The sequence below is a fragment of the Mesoplodon bidens genome (assembly GCF_964165515.1).
Source record: "Mesoplodon bidens genome assembly, chromosome: X".
NCBI classification, from domain to species: Eukaryota; Metazoa; Chordata; class Mammalia; order Artiodactyla; family Ziphiidae; genus Mesoplodon; species Mesoplodon bidens.
In genome coordinates, this window is record NC_138163.1 from 4,741,633 (window position 1) to 4,765,400 (window position 23,768).

The 23,768-nt window shown below is 42.9% G+C and overlaps 1 protein-coding gene and 1 pseudogene across 2 annotated transcripts in view; one reads left to right on the forward strand and one right to left on the reverse strand.

The window, feature by feature from the left end:
* AFF2 (ALF transcription elongation factor 2) overlaps window positions 1–23,768 on the reverse strand; it is a 504,257-nt gene that overhangs the window by 421,983 nt on the left and 58,506 nt on the right. The gene's annotated exons all lie outside the window — the stretch shown is intronic.
* Window positions 13,669–15,128, forward strand: LOC308609005 (elongation factor 1-alpha 1-like; annotated as a pseudogene). Its single transcript has one exon. The product of its transcript is annotated as an elongation factor 1-alpha 1-like (transcript).

Consider the following 23,768-nt stretch of genomic DNA (forward strand, 5'->3'; position numbering starts at 1 on the left):
AAAAACACTAACAGTCCCCATGTTTGGAAATAAGAGAGATGGAAACCTTCCTCCCCACATGCTTTTTTTTTAATGTAACTCATAATAACCCTGATGTTTAATTCAAACAGATTCTAATTTCCACGTCATTCTTGGGGACAAAAATTTTGTCTTTATCACCATTTTAAAGAGCACAAGGCTGCTATCAGCTTGCATTTCACAGACACATGCATGAGAAACTATAGGCTAGCCTAGAATTTCAAGTTCCTTTCCATTCCACAGTCTTTCCCCCAGGCTCTTAACTCACTGCACTCACTGCAAGCCTCCTTTATCTCGCTTGCTCCCCCTCTAGTGGAGGTGCTGGGGATCAGGGTCCCAGAGGCCTGTAGGAGGCTAAATGGCTGATCATCCAACTGGAAAGCCAGCAAACCACTGAGTGTTGACTGTCACTACTCACTGACACAACACTGAAACCCTTCTGTGTATCTTTCTTCCGGAAGCTCTGTGACTCTTACCTAACTAGACTGATTAATGTGTTCCATTGTGATTTCCCTAACAAATTTTTCAGTCTGTCTGCTATTTATTATCAGCGTGCAACAGCAATTCTAAATGCCAGTGATAAAATACTCCTCCCTGGAAAAAAAATTGTGTTGGGCTAAGTTGTAAACAATGGATCTAGCTACTGTTTCAATGAAACACCAATGAATGGTAAAGCTAGCAAGTGAAACTTTTTTTGGTAACAGCTTTACTAAGATATAGTTCGTAAAAATACAATTCACCATTTTAAAGTATGGACTTCAGTGGTTCTTGTATAGTCACAGAGATGTGCAATCAACACCACTATCTAGTTCTAGAACATTCCATTATCCCCCCCAAAAGAAATCCTGTACCTATTAGCAGTCACTCTCCATTCTGCCCTTCCCCCAACTCCTGGTAACCACTCTACGGATTTGACTATTCTGGTTATTTTATACAAATGAAACTGTATAATTTATGACCCTTTGGGTCTGCCTTCTTTAGCATAACGTTTTCAAGGTTCATCCATGGTGTAGTATGTATCAATACTTCATTCACTTTTGTGGCTGGATAATATCCCATTGTATGGATAAAACAATATTTTGTATATCCTTTCATCAGTTGATGGACATCTGGGTTGTTTCCAGTTTGGGGCTATTGTGAATAATGCTGCTATGAACATTTGCGTGCAAAGTTTTGCACACACATGGGTTATCAATTCTCTTTGATATATACCTAGGAGTGGAATTACTGGGTCATATGGTAACTCTATGTTTAACTTTTTGAGGAACTGCCTAACTTTTCCACAGTAGCTGCACCATTTACACTCCTATCAGCAATGTATGCGGATTCCAATATCTCCGCGGATTCCAATATCTCCGCATCCTGACCAACACTTTTTAGTGTCTATCTTTTACAGTATAGCCATCCTAGAGTGTGTGAAGTGGTATCTCATTGTGACTTTGATTTGCATTTCCCTGATGGCTAAGGATGTTGAACATCTTTTCATGTGTTTATTGGTCCTTTGTGTATCTTTTTTTGGAAAAACATCTATTCAGAGGTTTTGCTCATTTTTAATTGGGTCTTTTTTCTTTTGATTATTGAGTTGTATCTGTTCTTTATATATTCTGGATACTAGTACCTTATCAGATACGTGATTGTAAATATTTTCTCCCACTCTGCAAGATCTTTTCACTTTCTTGATGATGTTGTTTGAAGCCCCCTATCAATTTTTTAATTAAAATGATCGCTAATGCCTCAGGCTGAATAATATTTTTTCATAGTTTCTAAAAGTGCTTCCTATATGTAGATGGACCTAGAGATATTACTCCTACTACCACTGACCCTCTGACCCTGTGCCGATCCTTAGTTAGACTGGACCGTAAATACTTTATCAGGTGTCCATCTGTCCTTAGGACAATGGACCTCCTCAAACTTCCCAGAAAGCTTTTTAGTAGCTTTAAAATGATCATGCTGCATTGTGAATGCCTGCTTTCGAGCAAGTAAACTCAGTGCTTTTAAAAAAAATGGTATTTGGCCAGGAGGATTTGGGTTAGCAGCTTTTCCCATGGGAATGCAGTATAGCTGTAAGACTTTTAGAAATCCTCTCTTTAATCAATACTACCTTTTACTTTACACTCCAAGACAGCTTTGCCATCTGGTTTCCCATTTAAATTAAATTTGTCCGAAAGTTTAAATTTTCTTGATATCATTCAGATCTAGTTAAGCTTACCAACCTAGACTAACTGCAGTGGGGGGCAGGGTGGAGGGCAATCCAGGCTGAATTCGTGACAAATCTGAGTTCTAGCATATTTGGAATGCAATGCTGCAGTAGCTACTCAGGCATGGTAATCATGTCCATTTTTAAAGATCCACAGAAGCAAGGCCTCAGGTCAAGTGACCTAACAGTAGGGCCTAGGCAACAATGAAGTAGCCCACAGGCTTGGAGTTGCTTTTTTGATCTAAGGCTTCATCTGGACCACAAGTATCAGAGGCACAGCTGCAAATAAACTTTTGGGATGAAAGCTTATTATGGGTTGAATTGTGTCTCCCCACCCCCCGAAAAAAAAAAAAAGATATGTCCGACTCCTAACTTCCAGTACTTCAGAATCTGACCATATCTGGAAACAGGATCTTTACAGAGGTGATCAAGTTAAGATGAGTTCATTAGGGTGGACGCTAATCCAATATGACTAGTGTCCTTAAAAAATGGGAATTTGAACACAGAGACAGGCATGCACAGGGGGAAATCCATGTGATGACACAGGAAGAAGATAGTTATGTGAAAGACAGAGGATTGGCATGATGCATCTACAAGCCAGGGAACATCTGAGGGTACCAGAAGCTCTTACCCTCGAGCCTTCAGAGGAAGCGTGGCTATACCAACACCTTGATTTCAAACTTCTAGCCTCCAGAACCAGGAGACAAAACATTTCTGTTGTTCTAAGCCACAAATACAGCTTGTGGTGTTTTGTCACGGCAGCCTTAGGAAACTAATACACAACTCTAGGCACCGTGCAAAAGGAGAACTTTTGGTATCTCAGGTGGGAGGGATGTCATGTCCTACAGTGGCCATCCAAGTCCCCTCGGCATCAGCAGAGTCAGTAGTAACATCTTTGAAATGAAAAGGAACAAATACATAGTATACATCCCACATTCCTTCTCTGAAGATGTGCATTTCTGCTTTACTAAATGTTATGAGACTTCAGGTCTCATTCTGGCTGCATGTATGGTGTGTAATAAAGGAAGAGTAATGGTTGTCTGGGTCAAATTGATGAGCTTGTGAACTAAATAAGTCAAGAAATCAGCGAAGAAATCATAACCGCCTCCTCACCCTAACTCATTCTTCATAAATAATGAGGATGTCTTATTGGGTGATATGAAATTTCATCATGAGCTTATTGAAGGACTATAACCATGTAGATATTGTGATGCTGTGTAACTAGTGGGGTTCAAAATAGGCTAAATGATGGTGATAATGAGTGTCTGGAGATTATAAATCGCCACAAATGTATGCGAGGCACTTCAGGTTGGTAGAAATTGTAAACAGTCTGCATCCTGATCCAGTCAAATTTAAGTCAAATACAATCAATCAAGTCGGTATTGGTATAAACTAATGAGGCCAGTTAAATAGAGGCAAGGATTCTTTCCACTTTACCTACAGTTATCCCTTTTTCAAACATTGCCTGTGGGCTGATATTACACACAATAGTGTGGGAGAAAAAAATCACTGAAACAAATTTATTGAGACTTGTTTGGTAAGCATTACATTTTAAACTTTATTTCATGATATTGTCATTTATTCATTAGACAAACATTTATTGAGCCCTTATTATGTGTGCTAGGCAACCAAGACCCATGCATGAATAAGAAGAGCTTCTGAATACTGGTGTCAGCCCCACAGGTCAAACACACACACACAGGTCTCCAGAAAAGCTTTGGGTCTGTCATAGCAAATCTAAGGATTTTAAATCTTAAATTCATAAAAGGACTTGAGAGATTTTGCACCCTCACTTTACTCCCAGGGGAAAAGAAGCTGAAAGAAAATGTGTCTAGAAAATACAGGGTATTTCTCATTCCATGTATATCTCCCATTTAGGAAAGTTCGTTTACTTTTCTGCCAAAGTATATTTTAGCAAAACCTGAGTTCTCATTTAACAGCAGAAAGATGATGGCTGAAAGCTTGGTAAGAAAGAAATGCTCAGTACTAATCTGGTTACTTTTGGGGAAGGGGGAAAGGAACATGACACATATTGTGTACCTCCTCTGTGCAGAGTTTTCTAGAATTCTCTTAAACCTTACAGAACCCTACAAGGGAGACACCCTCCCCCTCCCCCTCCTCCCCCTCTTACTCCTCCCCCTCATCATCATCACCATCACCATCATTTGTATTATTACCATTTCATAGGTGAGGAAACTGAAGTTCAGAGAGGGGAAGTGACTTACCTGAGGTCACACAGCCAGTAAGAGGCCACTTCATACCCTTCCACATTGCAAAATGCTGCTTCCAAAGTACAGCTTCAAGGAAGTTATCCAGCTTTCAACACCTGCTCACTAAATGTAGTCTTGTACATCTGTCCCAGTATTTTATTAGTGACCATCTATTATGTTTATGACCTATAGACTCCTAAATACGTTCCTTTTATTTCATAATCCACTCCCCCCTATGTCTTGTGTTTTCCAGTGATATATTTTAGATCTGAGGAAGTTTATATTTCAAAATGATTCATTCTGTTCTGCCAACTGCAAGGCAAGACTGCAATAAATGTTCTCTTGTTGATCAAGAGTGTGTATTTGTGAGCAGAAAGAAATACTATCTGAATTCACATCATGTTTTGGACCACCACCAACTAATACATTGACATGCCAATATACTGGATTGTTTACATACAAAGTAAATGTCAAACAAAGGGAAAACCCTTTTGTCAGTTACTAGATATTCCTCTTAGCTTCTGGGACATGTCAGATTGAAGCAAAATGCGCCTGCTTCAACCTGTCATTACATTTGACCTAAACTTCATTTAAAAGACTGGAGAAATCATTTTAAAGCTGTAGTATTGATTAGGCTTTAGAAAAGTATTTGCCTTAGAATTTGATTTAAGTCTTGCTCAACATTCACTTGTCAAGAAGGTAACAGCTTTACAAATGAAACCAAAAAGGAGGCATTTCATTCTAATTTCATTTGAAAAAAAAAAGATTTTATAGAAGTAGACAAATTGGAAGGGCAACAAATTATCCTACCACCCACAGCTCAAATGCCTGCTTTGGCCAGTTTATCAGTAATCTGGTCAGGACACGACCAGGACATTTACTGCTCGATGGCAAGGAGCACACTGAAAGGCGTGTTGACAGCTGATATTAGAGCTTTCCTTATGTTTACCTTTTTCTTCCTCTTTCAACAAGAGATTCCTGTTCAGAGCCTTTCTGGCTCTACAGTGCTGAGCGACTGTGGAACCGCAGCCCTACTCAGCCCATGGGGAAGCCGGGATTTCCAGCAAGATGTCCCCCACTGCCAGTGAGATCAAAGGGACATAGACAGAGGCTCCCCCGCTGATAGTGGGTCTTTAACTAGCCCTCCAGTGTGTGCTGGGGACTGCTGAGCTGGCCTTACTACCATGTACACATGAAAGAACACCTCACTCCTCATCGCTACTGGTTTCTATAGAAACAAGAAAGAATCTGTTCTTTTGCTAAAATTTTCCCCTAAAGCTTTTTTCTAGCACTGTATAAAACATTTATTTTTTGCTATCACAGTCCTCCATTTATAGCATCATTTAACCGATCAAAGAACAATGGGCTGAGTGAAGATGAGCGTGTGTGCTCCGTGTTCAGAAACCAAATCTTAACGCACAATAAGCAGCCGTGGTCAGTTCTTCTCTCCTGGGTCACATTAGGACTCAAGTATTTTAGAGTAACTACTTGAAACAATGGTGAATCGGAGAGTGAAAAGGGGTCAACAAGGTATTTACTCCACCATGCGCTGACTTTTCCACTTCAGAATACTTCAGCAGTTACAGTATTTAAATGAACTCTGTCTCATCTGTGTCACCATAAATTATCCTTGAAAACTCCAGGGCTCCTGACCACAGGAACGTGAGTCACGGCCTTGACGCCTGTGTGGCTTTGCTTCGAGATAACGGCTGGGTTTCCCTGCTTCATTATCATGTGCCCTTCTCCAGGGACCACATTTGCTCAGGAGTTGCTAAGGCTAGTAAATATTGTATCTGTCCTCTTGTAATCACCAAGCAAACAGACTTGCCCTCCGTCACATAAAACCCCCAGAGCTGTTAGGTCATGAAAGAGGTATTGAACTAGGGCTGTGCTTAAAAACTAAGAATGGGAATCTCTGTGTCATAAATCAAGACTAAATCCGCTACATGGTTGCATGTGCCTAGTCTTCTGTCAGATTCCATTCATTTATTCCTGCCTCAATAAATATTGAGCGTCAACTATTTGCCAGTCATGGGGTTTCAAGCACTGCAGGTAAGGTGCAGCACTGAGCAACAGACACCGTCCCTGTCCACCCAGAGTTCATAGTCTAGCATGGCAGATAGGCATTAAACAAATAATCACACAATGAACTATACGATTGTAAGGAGTCCTATGAAGCAGAAGTACCAAGTGCCTAAGAAGGATTCTATTGTGGTCTAAGGGGTCACAGAGACACCTGGGTGTTTTGCTAGCACCTTGCTTATAAAACAACTACAAAGTAGGGCTCCATTTCAGGTGAAATTTACTCAAAATTTGTGCGTGTTTTGCAAAATCGTGGAACTGTCAGCGATCTTGAGAGGTGAATGGCTTCAGGTGAAATTAACTTGAAACCTATGCATGTTTTGCAAAATCACAGGACTGTCAGAAATCTTAAGAGGTAAATGGCTCAGCTCTTCAGAACAAATAGATGGTTTTCTCAATCTGGAGATTCTTAAGAATGAAGCCTCACAGACATCCTTGGTGGCTCATCTTGTGTTTGAACATATTATAACTCTGGGAGTTCCTTCTTAGCTACCAAGATATCCAAAGGACCACACCATGAAGTAATTCACCCATAAGGTGGTCTTCAGCTGGGGAGGTGGGGAGGGGGGCATGCAACTGCACTGAAATGCTGTATTTCATGCTCTGAATCCAATACAGGCTGAGCACCAGAGTCTGAGGACTAACTCTCTACTCCTAAAGCACATGTACAATAAAATAAATCCTTGGTATTCATGATGATGCAGTATTGCCATTCACACAACCATTACCATTTTCACACTCTTCATTCTTTTTTCTTTTATTCTGAACTTCTGGGACAATGTTGGTCTCTGGTTAAAAAAGAGACACTTACACATGTATATTGATAAAGAACATGAGCTTTAAAGTCACACACATTGGGTCTGAACCCTAACTGTACCACCTATTAGTGTATAAACTTGGGCAAATCATGTAACATTTTTAAGTCTTGGTTTTTCCTCTGTGAAATGGGGATGGTAGTAATTCACGAGGTTGTTGCAACACACCTGAGAATGCACTTTTAACTGACAGGTACTTTTATACATATTTTATAAATATGTATGTGTGTATACCTTCCTACATTATTGCTACTGTGAAAAGAAATAAAGGAAACCTCATTTAAAATGGAGTCAGAAAGCTCTGAAGGTGGAGCTCTCATGCACTACCGCTCTGCCACTGGCATACCTCAGTAGGAGAAAGTGTACCCTGCATTCCCCAAGAGGAAGAAGCTTACTTTACACACCCCTGCAGGGGAAAGAAAGATTTTCTCTTTGCCTAGCAACAGCCCAGCCAATGAGAAACCACCACACTCAGCCAGCGAGAATCCACCACCACCCTGAACTCCAGCTCTACTCCAAAGAACTTTCATTTAAAACAGCCCTTCCCAACTTCCTCCTTTCCTCTATAAAAGAACGGTCCTCTTTGTTCTCCAGGCTTGCCTATGGCTTGACACAGTTTGCTTGTCCTGATTGCAATTCCTCTGCTATTCTCAAGTAAACTAATTTTGCTGGTAAGATAACTAGTTATTTTATTTTTTAAAATAGGATTTGTTTTTTTAAATAAATTTATTTATTTATTTATTTGGCTGCGTTGGGTCTTCATTGCTACATGCGGGCTTTCTCTAGTTGCGGCGAGCGGGGGCTACTCTTCGTTGCGGTGCATGAGCTTCTCATTGCAGTGGCTTGTCTTGTTGCAGAGCATGGACTCTAGGCACGCGGACTTCAGTAGTTGTGGCTCGCGGGCTCTAGAGCGCAGGCTCAGTAGTTATGGTGCATGGGCTTAGTCGCTCCACGGCATGTGGGATCTTCCCGGACCAGGGCTCGAACCCATGTCCCCCGCATTGGCAGGCAGATTCTTTTTTTTTTTTTTTTGCTGTACGCTGGCCTTTCACTGTTGTGGCCTCCCCCGTTGCAGAGCACAGGCTCCAGAAGCGCAAGCTCAGCGGCCGTGGCTCACGGGCCCATCTGCTCTGCGGCATGTGGGATCTTCCTGGACCGGGGCACGAACCCGTGTCCCCTGCATCGGCAGGCGGACTCTCAACCACTGCGCCAGCAGGGAAGCCCGGCAGGCAGATTCTTAACCACTGTGCCACCGGGGAAGTCCTGCTATTTTACTTTTAAGGTTGACATTTCATGGTGTCATTAGTGGGATCCGAAGGTGCCAAACACCACGCCCCAACAACAAACTAATGACTCCCAGAACTGTGTGAGGTACGCACTTGAACCGCTTGCACTCTCTCCTTCCGTGAGTTATCTTTTTCTTTTGAGTTCAGTAAGCCTTCCCTTGGATCCAAACTCCCTTCCTTTGGTCAAGCTCTCTGACTTTATTTGGGAACTGTTTTTGCTTTTATGAAGGCATTGCCCCTTTCTGGTGAGTATTCTTCTGTTTTCTAAACTTCTGAGTTTTGAGCAGTTGGATCCAACTCGGCTAAATTATCTCGGGAGTGTCCCGCTTTCGGGACCTTGGCTGGTTTTATGTTTAAAAACTATGGTCCCGGGCCTCCCTGGTGGCGCAGTGGTTGAGAGTCCGCCTGCCGATGCAGGGGATACGGGTTCGTGCCCCGGTCCGGGAGGATCCCATATGCCGCGGAGCAGCTGGGCCCGTGAGCCATGGCCGCTGAGCCTGCGCATCCGGAGCCTGTGCTCCGCAACGGGAGAGGCCACAACAGTGAGAGGCCCACATACCGCAGAAAAAAAAAAAAAAAAAAAAAAAAAAAAAACTATGGTCCCTCCTTATGTACATTTTAACTAAATGGATCAATTTGACCAAAAACAATTTAGAACTCCAGTGGCATGTATGGGGAACTTTTGACCTCCCCAAACTTGTTTTTCTCAGAACTAAATTAGAAGACCATAGCTCTAAAATTAAACAGACTGAATGGGATGCCTATTTTAATTGGTTCCTGGAGGCTTCCAAATTCATTCAAGACTCTAAAATCACCTGTTTACAAAATACCATTTCTAAATTAACTGAGGCAAATAAACAATTGGAAAAAAACAAAAAGCTTCTGAGGTCTCTTTTTTCCCTCTCCCATCCTCTATGTCTCCAGGTACACAGCAGCCATCTTGTGCCAAGGCCCCACCTGGTGTCAGCTTCCTCTTTCCCTTCTGCACTGTCCCCATCTCCTCCTTTTAATCCTTTTGGTGAACTTCCCTTTTTCTCTGAACTTCTCCCCACTTTCTCCTCCCCTGAACCTATTAAAACCTGCCTCTTTAAATCAGGCCCTCTGAGGATCCAAATGCTAAACCCCTAATTTCTTATGTTCCCCGGACTAAAGCTGAACTTCAAGCTATAGTCAGATTTTCCCAAAGTAACTGAGGACCCCCACAAATTTGCTGAGGAATTTAATATGGACATTCAAACTTATCAGCCTGGTTTCTCTGATTTATATCAGCTAGTTCGCATGCTTGTCAGTGAAGGTCAAGCCAAACACTGGATAAAAACTGCTAATTTGGAAAATCCAGAAGAGTCCCTAGAAGTACAACCAGGAGACCAACCCTATGCTTTAATGTATGATCAAACTCAGGGAATCGCCAGGCAACTCCAGTTGGCAACTTCTAGGGCTTTCCCAAAACCTATTGATTAGAATAAGATTCAGACTTGCACTCAGAAACCCAAATGAACCTCTGCACAATTATTACAGTCAACTCCAAACTATTTTTAAGGACAATTCTGGTCTCTGGATGTTGAATCCACTCAGGTAGCCTTTAACTCTATGTTCATTAACGGGCTGAACCCGGATCTTTCTCTTCTAGTTAAAAGAGGATGGAATGGGGAACTACATCCATCCAAATTTAGTTAATTTAGCAAACCAGCTCACCTGCACCCTGTATGATTCAACTAAAAGGAAGACCACTAAAATCCTCAATTTTAAACTCCAACAAATGGAGGTCTCTAAAGAAACAAAAACAAACCCTCCCGGTCTCTGCCATTATTGGAAAAAGCCAGGACACTGGAAAGAAGACTGTTACAAGCTTAATGCTCCAGACACCTTCAGCCCTCTAACCGGCCTTTCCAATGCCCTCCTAACACCCAATGATGGGGCTCTGAGGAACTACAGGGGCTCTTCCAAAGCCTCCCTCTTAATCGGCTTGAAAAAACCACTCTCCAGATTGGGAATGAATCTCTCTATGACCTTATTGACACCAGAGCTACACTCTCAGTGCTCAACCCCACTGTTATTAAACAGCCCCTACCTCAGAGTACTAAGAGGGTTCAAATGGTGGGGATCCCAAATAAAGCTCATCAGGTTCCTGTTTCTAAATCTATCCCCTTTGATTTAGGCCCTCTAAGAGATACCCACCCTTTGCTCCTTAGTTCCTCCATCCCTATTCATTTACTGGGTTGAGATTTCTTAGAAAAATATCATGCTGGAATTTCTTTCTCCCAAAAAGGGAGAATAATTCTAGAATTTGAGAGCAGCAACCAAAATAGCCACCTACTGAGCGAATCAAATGACCCTTCAACATCTTTTATTTGTTCCATCTCTGATGGCACTGGAGCTAATTCTAAGGAAACTAATCATTTGTCCCTATAAGATCAGCTGCCACCCTCCTTATGGGCAAAATCCTCAACTGATACTGGCAGAATCCTCCTATTAAGATGCAAATAGATCCCTCAAAGCCTCTTCCTGGAATTAACCAATACCCCATAAATAAAGAGGCCCTCCAGGGCACTAAGCCAATAATAGATGATTATAAGACTCAGGGCCTCATTATCTGGTGCACTAGTCCCTGCAACATCCCTATTTTACCTGAAAAGAAACCCAATGACCAAGGATGGAGATTTGTCCAAGACCACCAAGCCATAAACTATACTGTCATCCCTTGTCACCCTATTGTTCCCAATTCCCATACTTTTTTAGCCTCATGCCCACCAGAAGCAAATTTCTCACCGTGAGTGATTTACATAGCACCTTCTTTAGCATCACTACAGATAATGCTAATCAATACCTATTTGCCTTTATTTGGGAAGGACAACAATATACCTGGACAGTAATGACCCAAGATCTTACCAAAAGTCCTTCTTACATCTCACAAATCTTAAAAGCTGATGTAGATGATATGAAATGTTCTGGAGGCTCTACTTTATGACAATATGTAGATAGCTTGCTCCTCTGCTCCCCTTCCCAGGTCGTTTTTCAGGAAGACAGCACCCACCTATTGAAGCTTTTAGCCTCAAAGGGACATACAGTTTCTACGGAGAAACGGCTGTTTGTTCAATCCCAAGCTCATTATTGTGGGCACCTGATCATGGAAAAAGGGCTGGGCGCCTAGACCCGGATAAGCTTCATAGCATCCTGAACTTCCCAAAGCCCAAAACCAAAGTCAATTATGAGGTTTTCTTGGGTTGGCTAGTGATTGTTAGAGCTGGATTCTGAACTTTTCTCTCATGGCCCAGCCTCTATATGCCTTACTAAAGAACAGCAAACCTGACCCTTAGTACTTGGGAAGATCTGGATGACCCAGCTTTTAATACTTTAAAGGAAAGCTTGATAAATCCTCATGCCCTTGGACATCCTAATTATCAACTTCCCCTTTTCCTCTTTACATTGGAGAAGGAGACAAGTACTCTCGGAGTAGTCACCCAAAAACATGGGGATCACCATCGCCCCATAAGGTACTACAGTCAGCAGATAGACACTATGGTATGAGGATACCCCTCCTTACCTCAGAGCCATTTCTGCCACTTTCCTTTTATTTAAGGCCACCAAAGAGATAGTCATGGGATCCCCTCTCACCAATTTTGTACCCCATGCAGTAGAGCCCTCCTGAATTCTCATCACACTCAACACACTTCAGCCAGTCATCTCACTTCCTATGAAATCCTCATGGCAATCACTCCTCATATAACTCTTTCTCACTGTGATAACCTTAACCCTGCCACCTTCTTCCCTTCTCTAGGGACAACACTCCTCATGACTGACTCTGACAGATCACCTTTTGCCTCCTCACGATGATTTACAGGAAACTCCTGTCACCAGTGCTGAGTTTTCATGGCTTACCAATGGTTCTTAAAGAAAGAAAATGGTAAATGTTGTGCTGGATATGCAGTTGCAACTCCTTTTAAAGTCATCAAGGTGGCACCTTTGCCTTTGGCCACCTCGGCCCAACAGGCTGAATTATATGATCTTACTTGGACCTGCATTTCAGCAAAGGGCAAAACTGCAGACAATAGATATGCCTCTGGAGTAGCTCATGACTTAATGCTATGGAAACAGCAAGGTCTCTTTATTTCTAATGGGACTAAAATTTAAAATGGCTCTTATGTCCAGGATTTATTAGATGCCACACTCTTGCCAGCAACTTTAGCTATTATTAAGGTCCGTGGGCATTCCAAACTTGACTCCCTGGAAGCTAAAGGAAACCACATTGCTGACATTTCTGCCAAGAATATTGCCCTCAAAGGAACGAAAAATCAAACCTCTGTCATGTCCAAAGGGATGTTGCCCCAAATAATAACCTAGAGAAATTGGTTAGAGAAGCCCAAGAATTGGCTCCAGAAAAGGAAACACAAGATTGGAAATCTAGTAATTTGATAAAAGGGAGAACTCTGGTTTGGGCCAAATAACAATCCAGCCTAGCCAGGGACTCTAAAATTCCCATTACTGACTACTGTATATGCATTAAACCATTGGTCTGCAGATAAAATGATAATGCTTATGAATCAATACTGGTGAGGAGATATCAATAAGGCCACAAAAAGTGCCTACTCTGCTTGCCCCACCTGCCCAAAATATAATTCAGGAAAACCTGTTTGCAGTGCTCCGGAACACTTTAAATTGCCCAATGGACCACTGTAGGTTTGGGAGATGGATTTTATTCAATTTCCCCCTTCTCATGGATATAAATATGTTTTAGTCATGGTTTGTATGTTTTCCCACTGGGTCTAAGCCTTTCTGTGTAGACAAGCTACTGCCTCTTCTGTGGCTAAAATTATTTTAGGAAAGATTATCCTTACCCTCAGGAACCCCTCTTGAGCTCCATAGCAACCAGGGAACCCAATTTACTGGTCAAATATTACAGCAAGTCTGTGTTGTTTGGCCAGTCCTAATGCATTTTCACTGTGCTTCCCACCCTCAATCCTCAGGGCTGGTCCAATGCACTAACAGCAACATTAAGACTCAATTTGTACTTTTTCGCAACGGGTTTGCCACCAGGACACAGGTGTCATGAAAACCACCGCTAAACCTAAGCAAAAATGGGAAAGGAGAAGACCCACATCAACATCATTGTCATTGGACATGTAGATTCGGGGAAGTCTACCACTACTGGCCATCTGATCTACAAATGTGGTGGGATCAACAAGAGAACCACTGGAAAGTTCGAGAAGGAGGCTGCCAAGATGGGAAAGGGCTCCTTCAAGTATGCCTGGGTCCTGGACAAACTGAAAGCTGAACGTGAGCATGGTATCACCATTGAGATCTCCCTCTGGAAATTCGAGACCAGCAAGTACTATGTGACCATCATTGATGCCCCAGGACACAGAGACTTCATCAAAAACATGATTACAGGCACATCCCAGGCTGATTGTGCTGTCCTGATTGTTGCTGCTGGTGCTGGTGAATTTGAAGCAGGTATGTCCAAGAATGGGCAGACCCGTGAGCATGCCCCTGTGGCCTACACTCTGGGTGTGAAACAACTAATTGTTGGAGTTAACAAAATGGATTCCACTGAGCCACCCTACAGCCGGAAGAGACACAAGGAAACTGTTAAGGAAGTCAGCACCTACATTAAGAAAACTGGCTACAACCCGACACAGCAGCATTTGTGCCAATTTCTGGCTGGAATGGTGAAAACATGCTGGAGCCAAGTGCTAACATGCTGTGGTTCAAGGGATAGAAAGTCACCCGTAAAGATGGCAATGCCAGTGGAACCACACTGCTTGAAGCTCTGGATTGCATCCTGCCACCAACTCGCCCAACTGACAAGCCCTTGCGTTTGCCCCTCCAGGACGTCTACAAAATTGGTGGTATTGGCACTGTCCCTGTGGGTCGAGTGGAGACTGGTGTTCTCAAACCTGGCATGGTGGTCACCTTTGCTCCAGTCAACGTGACAACTGAAGTGAAGTCTGCTGAAATGCACCATGAAGCTTTGAGTGAAGCCCTTCCTGGGGACAATGTGGGCTTCAATGTCAAGAACGTGTCTGTCAAAGATGTTTGTCATGGCAATGTGGCTGATGACAGCAAAAATGACCCACCGATGGAAGAAGCTGGCTTCACAGCTCAGGTGATTATCTTGAACCATCCAGGCCAAAGCTGTGCTGGATTGTCACAGCTCACATTGCTTGCAAGTTTGTTGAGCTGAAGGAGAAGATTGATCGTCGTTCTGGGACAAAGCTGGAAGATGGCCCCAAATTCTTGAAATCTGGTGATGCTGCCATCATTGATACGGTTCCTGGCAAACCCATGTGTGTTGAGAGCTCCTCTGACTATCCTCCTCTGGGCCGTTTTGCTGCTCACGACATGAGACAGACGGTTGCTGTGGGTGTCATCAAAACAGTGGACAAGAAGGCAGCTGGAGCTGGCAAGGTCACCAAGTCTGCCCAGAAAGCTCAGAAGGCTAAATGAATATTATCCCCAATACTTGCCACCCCAGTCTTAATCAGTGGTGGAAGAACGGTCTCAGAACTGTCTCAACTGGCCATTTAAGTTTAATAGCAAAAGACTGGTTAATCATAACAATGCATCGTAAAACCTTCAGAAGGAAAGGAGAATGTTTCGTGGACCATTTGTTTTGTGTGTGGCAGTTTTAAGTTATTAGTTTTTAAACTCAGTACTTTGTAATGGAAACAACTTGACCAAAAATCAGTCACAGAATTTGAGACCCATTTAAAAAGTTTAATGAAAAAAAAAAGACTCAATTTGCAAAATTTGTAGAAACCCTTCCATTTGTAGTATCCTGGCCAAAGGCACTGTCATTAGTCCTTCTAAATCTCATGTCTAGACCCTTTTAGAACCAATAAACTCTCACTCTGAGATAATCACAGGATGCCCAATACACCTGGCACCTGCTTCTTTTGATCCACAATTGATAAAAGGAGATCCTCCTTCAAAATTATAAAGGCTTAATTGCTTCTGTTGAAAATAACCATGCTCTAGTAGAGCAATCTTTTCTCAGTGTCTCTCATCTTCTCTGGAGACGGAGACTTTAAACATCATTCCTTACCACCTGGAGATTTCACCTGTTGGACAAGACACCTCCGGAAAGAGTCCCTTCAAGCTCATTGGAAAGGCCCCTGTCAGGTACCATTAACCAAGCCTTGTGTTGCCAAACTCCAAGGAATAGACTCTTGGATTCATGTGTCACATCTAAAGAAAACACCAAACCCTGGCTGGACCTGCACACAAACTGGTGACCTGAAAATAAAGATTTTCAGGAACTGAAGTGGACACAGCCTCTGAAGGAGACAGCTTTCCCAACATAACCAGACCAGGCCTGTATACCTTTTCTCGCTGTTGCTTCTTACCCTATTTTCTTCTTCTCTTTATTGGAAAGACAATACTCTAATCTGCATTTCCCAATCTGACTGTTGGATCTGTCACCAGAAACTCTGATCTGTTCATGGTGTTGGAGATCCCTTGGTTTTACCTGTAACCAATTTCTCTTTAGTTCCAAATGCCACTGTCAGTTATACTCACAAGCCTACTGGTGTTAACTATCTGGTTAGGCTATTACAGCCAGGTGTTCCCATACCTTGTTTCAAACGTTCTCCAACCATAACCATACTAGTGCAGCTGAGCACCTCAACCTTGGCGCTCTTTTTCTTATTTAAATACGATCCATTGCCCTGCACCCAAGGGAAATGCAAACAAGCTAACTCCTCTTTTCAAGGCTTTTAGAAAAGACTTCTCTAGGCTGGGATGGTACCTTACAGAATGTCACCCCAATTCCTCTGACCCCGGGCTTGAAAATGTCAATCAGGAAATTCCAGCCAACAAAGCTGGAATCCTCTGTGCTACACCTGGCTTTATTTGTGCCTGTGGTGGTTGGCATTTCTCATGGGCATATGAATGTTTAGATAGCTGGTGAACTGGAGATCAATGCTTATTGGGATATTTAACTGTCCCAGTCACCATTCATAACAAATCAAAAGCCTCTCATTGGCCCTCCGCATTAAAGCTCCATGACCACTTTAAGTGGGAACTTCTAGGAGTCACACATGACTCCACGTTTGCCCCATAGGGAAAGCCCTTCTCCCATGGGTCCAAGTAAATGCCAGTGAATGCAGGATCAGAAATCTCTCCCTAACATTAGGTTAGCTAGCCAACGCCACCGCCAAGGCAGTAGCAGCCCCCAAATGATCACTTGACTCATTGGCTAAAGTAGTTTTGGACAATTGTACAGCCCTTTGATTATCTACTTGCTGAACAGGAGGTGTCTGTGTAATAGCAAATACCACCAGTTGCTCATGGATAAATGCTTCTGGTAAGGTAGATATTCAACCACACAAGATCAGGGAACAAGCACACTGATTACAAAAAAATTTCACCTAACTCTCCATGGTCCTTTGATTTGTTCAGTTGGCTACCTTCAGGCCTAGGTAAATGGTTTAGAACAATCATACAACTTGGATTTGTCATGTTAATTTTCATTCTGTTTTGCATAATTATTTTTTAACTTTATACCTATTGCCTGTCAAATCTCTGCAAAAGTGATGCACCAAATAGAGTGATGTTAGCTCAGTGCTTCAAAATGACCTCCAACACTTACGACTTTGATAAGATATAGACTTTAAGTGAGAGGTGCCTGAGAGTTCTCCCTCCTACCCTTTCTTGTTACTCAAATGTAGCCTCAGTGGTCTCCATTCTGTGTACTTTCTGTCAGATGTGGGACATGACAACCAGAAAAGGTCCTTCCTGGAACCAAGGGGCAAACCCACCAAAACCTGACTGATCAGCAATGCTTTATAGGAAAGACTTTGATCAAAAGGGGAAACGTAAAAATAAATAAAGGAAACCTCATTCTGGGATCGACATGTACACAGTGCTATATTTAAAATGGATAACCAACAAGGGCCTACTGTATAGCACAGGGAACTCTGCTCAGTGTTATGTGGCAGCCTGGATGGGAGGGGAGTTTGGGGGAGAATGGGTACATGCATATGTATAGCCGAGTCCCTTTGCTGTGCATCTGAAACTATCACAACATTGTTAATTGGCTATACTCCAATAACAAATAAAAAGTTTAAAAAAATGCAGTTATAGGAGTAGAGCATGTAGCAGGCAGGGAGCCTAGTATATAGTAATAATAATAACTAATTAAAGTGAAAAAAAATAAAGAAAATGGAGTCAAGAAGCCCCAAAGGGGGGGCTCTCATGCACCACCACTCTCTGCCACTTGCAGACCCCAGCAAGGCGTGTACCTTGCATTCCCCAACTGGAAGAAGCTTACTTTACACACCCCAGCAGGAGGAAGAAAGATTTTCTGCTTGCCTAGCAATAGCCCAGCCAATGAGAAACCACCACAGTCAGCCAATAAGAAGCTGCCACCACCCTGAACTCCTACTCTCCTCCAATGAATTTTGTTCAGAACAGCCCCTCCCAACTGCCTCTTTTCCTCTATAAAGAAGGCTCCTTTCCTTCGTTCTCTGGACTTGCTTATAGCTTGCCACAGTTTGCTTGTCCCAAATTGCAATTCCTCCGTGATTCCTGAATAAATTCATTTTGCTGGTAAAATAACTGGCTATTTTATTTTTAAGGTTGACACTACATACATACAACCTACCTTACTGATGTATAAACACATCTATCTATATCTATATATCTATATCTATATCTGTATCTATATCTATATGTATATCTATATACACTTCTGACAGCCTTGCTGCTCTTTTTATCCCCAGGGTTGAGCTCTGAACCCAAAACATAGTTGTTATGCAACAAATGGTTATTGGGAGAAGGGAGAATAGAAATAAAAGTACATTTTAGAGTTAAAAAATATGGAGGTTCTGTGTTAAAATGCTATTTTCAAAGACATGTTAACTGGGTTGACAAGGGTTTCTAATTGTACTTTTCTAATAAGTTTGAACCCAATTCTTCTGTTGACTCTGAGCAACATCAATGAAATAGAAAGAATTGTAATCAAATGCTCTCAGGGTCATAAACCTAGTTGCAAGCATATGGATCACTTCATTATACTTGCACACCTAAGGTTTGTTAAACACCTTAGAATGGAAAAAGTTAACAAAACAAATGTGAGATTTATTTTTATCATTATTAAAATAAAATGGAAGAAGCTAAAGATAGCAAGAGAACCTAAAAGCTAAAGCTAACATATTCAAACAACTATGTATTTTAAATTATTATGGCTAATGACCTTAAAATTTTTCTAGCTCCATTTCCTAGGAATAAAACCCAAATCATCTCTAATAAAAATATGTTCATAAATTTTTGCTGCTGATGCCTTTACGGAAATATTGAGTAAAGTGTTTGAAACAGTCTGTTTCTTACAACCAAGAAAATAAAATACAGGGGATACAGCATGTGTTTTTATCATATATATGATGAACTACATAATGCTCCTTCAAGCAGAGAAATATTCAACTATATACTATGGCAAAATCTTAGGCTGTAGTCACAAAGTCAAGCACTGACAGTTTCCTGGGTTGAGAATAACTGGCCAGTCGTTGACATAATTCTGAACATAACATAAACCAGAGGAAACATAGAGGAACGTATAAATTCACCCTGGAGAAATCCAAGAAGGCTGCTTAGAGAAGGTTGCACTTGAGCTGAACTTGAAGGATAGTTAGGGTACCAGTGATGGAGAAGGTGAAGGAGATCTCTTCCTGACCACTGGAAGAGCAAGAGTAAAGGCACAGGTGAGGAAGGAAAGAATGAAGAATAAGTAATTACAAATGTTAAATGGTATAAAATGGCAGACCAGAAGGTGTGGTGAGAAAAGGCAGGTAAGGCCACATCAAGATGCCTCCAAAATAGTACGCTGAGTAATCTTGATGTTTTTTTCTCTAATCAAGAAGGAACTACCAAATGCTTTGGAGGAAAACACCTTTCTTCCAGACAGTTCACTGCCTCTCTTGTATCAAATGAATGAGGCAGGTCCTCTATAGTTACATAGACATTTGGGACTTCACTTTCTTAATAATTTCTTTATTAGTTACTGAATACAGTCTAATGATAGTATATCTGTCATCCAAAGTGTCTTAGACATGAACAAAATATATATTTAAAACGTATCTGGGGTTGAATTCAAATGATCAAATAGAGTCGAAATTTAGTCCTAAACACTGTGATGTTGCCAGACAGGAAAGGGCCACTATAGATTTGTTAAATCCTTCCACAGTGAGGGAAATGTTATTTACAGCATGTTTGTTGTTTGTTGTTCTATCGTATTTTTCCTTTCTGGGTATACTGAGGTTTCCTTCTCACACTGCAAAGATTCCCTTACTTTATTTCCTTTTTTGTACCCCCTTCATTTTCAGGTTAACTTTTGAAAATAAAGGGTAGACAAGTTCTAAAGAGGTTACGTTGTCTTTCCTTCCTTCCTTTCTCCAAGTATTTGCCAAACACCTGTCATGTGCCAGACACTGACTTTGACACTAGATGCACCAGAAGGAATAAGACAGAGTGCCCTGTCTACCTTCAAGGAGTTCACGGTCCCGCTGGGGAGACAGCCCAGGTTGAAATTCAGTCCCAAGACGTTTGCAAGCTTACAAATGAGTATATGGAATGGGGAGTAAATGGTTCCCAATGGCATGCTGCAAACAGTTTTATTTTGCTCTTGTCTCACCAAAGATAAAATTTCAATCATTCTTTGGCAAAGACTAGTCCTTTGTTTTAGAAAAACCATTTCAAGAGACTCTAGTTACATAGACATAAAGCGCCACAATCTGCCTGGCCACTCAAGACAAAAATTGAGAGGACACGCTCAATTCCTCCCTTTCACTCACCCTCTCCCGCCACATACACACTCGGGCTCCATCAGCAACTATTTTTGACTCCACCTCCAACATATCTCGTGCATCCACTCACTTCTCTCCATCCATGCACATCATCACTCGCCTGCCCCACTGCAACGGCCTCAAGGGCTGGCCTCCCTCGCCTCCTTCTTCACCTCCCTACGGTTTGTTCTCCGAAGGTGCCACTGTAACATGTAAATCAGATCATGATTTGCCCCACTTCAGCTCCTCCAATGGCTTCTCACTGCAAGTGGAATAAAATTCAACTTGCTCCTCTCAGCCTCTGAAGTACCTGCTGATCTGGTCCTTGCCTACCTCCATGACCTCAGCCTCTGTAAGGTTATCCTCCTTAACAAGGCTCATTTTGTTCCTTGAACAAGCCAAGCATGCCCCTGCCTCAGGGCCTTTTGTATTCCGCTCCTATCTCCTTGAATAGCTTCCCCAAGATCCTCGCTTCACCAGCTTCTTCTCATCATTCCGGTCTCAGCTCAACCAGGGTCTTCTCAGACCACCCAGGCTAAACTCGGCCTCTTCCACTTCTGCAACTGCATCACATCACCCGATGTGACTTCCTTCAAATCACTTACTGCAGTCAAAAATGAGACTGTCTGCTGATTTTTTCACATCTGCCCACTCCAATTAGAATGTAAGCTCTGTGAAAACTGGCACCGAGTTCCCTACCGGCCCCTCAGCACCTAACTCAGGGCCTAGTGTTTAGTGGATCCCTTGCAAGAAGTGGGGAAGGAAGGGAAAGGAGAGAGGGCGGGAAGGGGATGGGAGAGAGGAGGAAAGGGAGGGAGGAAGTGTGGTATCTACTATTCTTGGGAATAGCAATGAAATCACCTTCGACCTGAGTGCAGTTGTTTTCAGGTTCGTTTTTCTTGAATGATTGAGTTGGCCTGTCTGTAGCTTTGGTTGCCTATATAGGGCTTGTTCTTTTGACTCAAGTGAGAGGACAGGACTCCAGCCCATTGGTGGCTTGTTACCTGTGAGGATGAGTGAGGCTTGGGCTCTTTCTTAGAGTTGCTTGCATGAGTCAAAGAGCCAAGGGGAGATACCGAAGTTGCTGCTTTCCTGAAGGACTTGGCAAGACTCTAATCAGCTGACTCTCCGTTGTGTCCATGGGTTTGTATTCTAGTGTTGCATGACTTTTACTCACCATTCAGCCAAGACTTCTGAACACTAAATCAATACACAGCCCCCAGGACAGCACTGGCTGTGTCTACATGATGCCAAAGCAACCTGCCAATTGATTAGATGCAGTTAAAAAAGAAATCAGTCAGGTAGACAGATTCAACATCATGTAGACAGAGCCACGCTGTCATGTGCTGGCACGACTGTGTTGTCTTAAATTGCCAAAAAATTAACAATACTGGAGGCTGGGGAATGCACCACTTTCATTAACATTTTCCCATAAGTAAGTTCAATAATTTCCCAGGGTCTACAACTAGGATTAGAACTCATGGACCCTCAATTTTAATCACATGAGCTCCATGTGCAAGGGGCCATTTCAATCCTGACTTTTGCGTCTCTGATTTGGAGTGATCATGCATATTGTATAGTTTGCTCCACCTTTTTTTTTTCTTTTAGTGGGTTCCCTAGGGTGAACCAGTTCAGTTAAGGGCCACTCGCCATTGAGCCACTGTCATAAAAATATGTTAAAGAATGTGGCTCTCTAAGAAAGTAAAGCAGCCCCCCCAAGCTTGGCCACACAGGACCCTCAGGCAAGATTTCCACGTGTTCTGGAGTATTCCATGGCCCTTGAGGATCAGGGCATCACCCCCTGGAGGTTCTGGTTCAGCGGGGCGAGCCGGGGCACAGGCAGTGCCTGGCACGTTGGGGAAGTGCCCCCCCCACCCCAGGGTCCCGAGGCAGAGGCGAGGCAGGGCCCAGGCCCCAGGAGAAAGCCAGGAGGGCTTCTGGAAGTGCACGCTGAACGCTGACCTTCGGCAAACCATCCTCTGCCCCGAGGCTTTGCTGAGCTGGGACTGAATCCTTCTGGGGTTCTGCACAGGCCGTGAAACAAAATGGGTGCGGGGACGGGGTCACCGAGGGCACGTCATCACCCACTTGGCAAACCTGACTCCCTGCGTGCCCTCAGGAGGGAGCGTCTCTAGAAGCAGTTCCCTCTGTGGGACTTGTGTTTCCCAACCAGGGTCCCTGCGGACCCAGGGGTGTGGTTAGGAACAACTGGAAAATGTCAACCCGCGGATCAAGTTCTAAAAGACTCAGAGGTTAATTTCACTTATTCATTGAACTTCTTTATTCACTCGGTTGTTGTTTTTAACAACCAGCAAATATTTCTGAGTACCTACTGGCTGGCATAGTGGATACAGAGAGCCTAAGATGTGGTCTTGACCCTCAAGGAAGCCATAGTCCTCTGAAAGAGGCAGATACTGCAAACAAATAATGACAGTCAAGCATGGCAAGCACTGTCAGAAGAGCTGCAGAAAGCACTGGGGAAGCCCAGAGGTAAAATACATTCTGACTAAGAAGGCTGTGGAGGGGGAGGGGGAGGGGGGGGAGAGAGAGAGAGAGAGAGAGAGAGAATTAGAGTTGGGCTTCCAGGGTGAGCAGGAGGTGCCCAAAAATCCCAGTCATCAGGTGAATTGGAATTTTAAGGCAATTTTTTAAATCAACATTAATGCGACATTTTTTCCTTTTGCATCAGGCTCCAGTGTCCCTGAGAACAGTACCGTTACTGATCCTGTCTGCATTTAAAAATTAGATTTTTTTTCATTGTGGATTTTTTTAAATTTTGATTTTTTACAAAGACCCCAATTAAAATATTATTTGTCTTGATGACTGAGTTTTTGGTGGCACTTGAAATGATGGGCTGGGGTGTCTGACCTGCCTCACCCTAGTCGTAGCCCTTCCCCTAAGCCCAGCAATCTGTGTGATGAGGGGGTAGACAATCAGTCCATTTTTCCACCCAGTCAACTAGAACAGACCAACTCGAGCTGCCAAACTAACTTCCCCGGCATTACCTAAAAACTTCAGAGTCATACCTGTTTCCTTCAAGTGGAAACCTCGCTGGTCACTCCCATTTTCCCTCTATTATCTAGCACACGGAAGGCACCAAGAACTGAGCACACAGAATTCGACAGGCAGCTCCCTGGCCTACCAGCTCCCGGGATTTCCGGTGTCTGTCAATGGCTTTCCTCTAAGTGAAGTCAGTACTTCAGAAAAAATGGCCATCCCCACTCATCAGAGTGCTGAATGGCATCCATTGCTATTTGCCTCCCTTTTACTAAAGTAATGCATTTGGCACTGGTAAATAAGTTCCCTTTAGCTGAGTAAAGCTAAAGAGCTGGTGCCAGTCTCTCCGAGAAGGCGGGTGGGGGGACGGAGCCATTTCCAAGAAT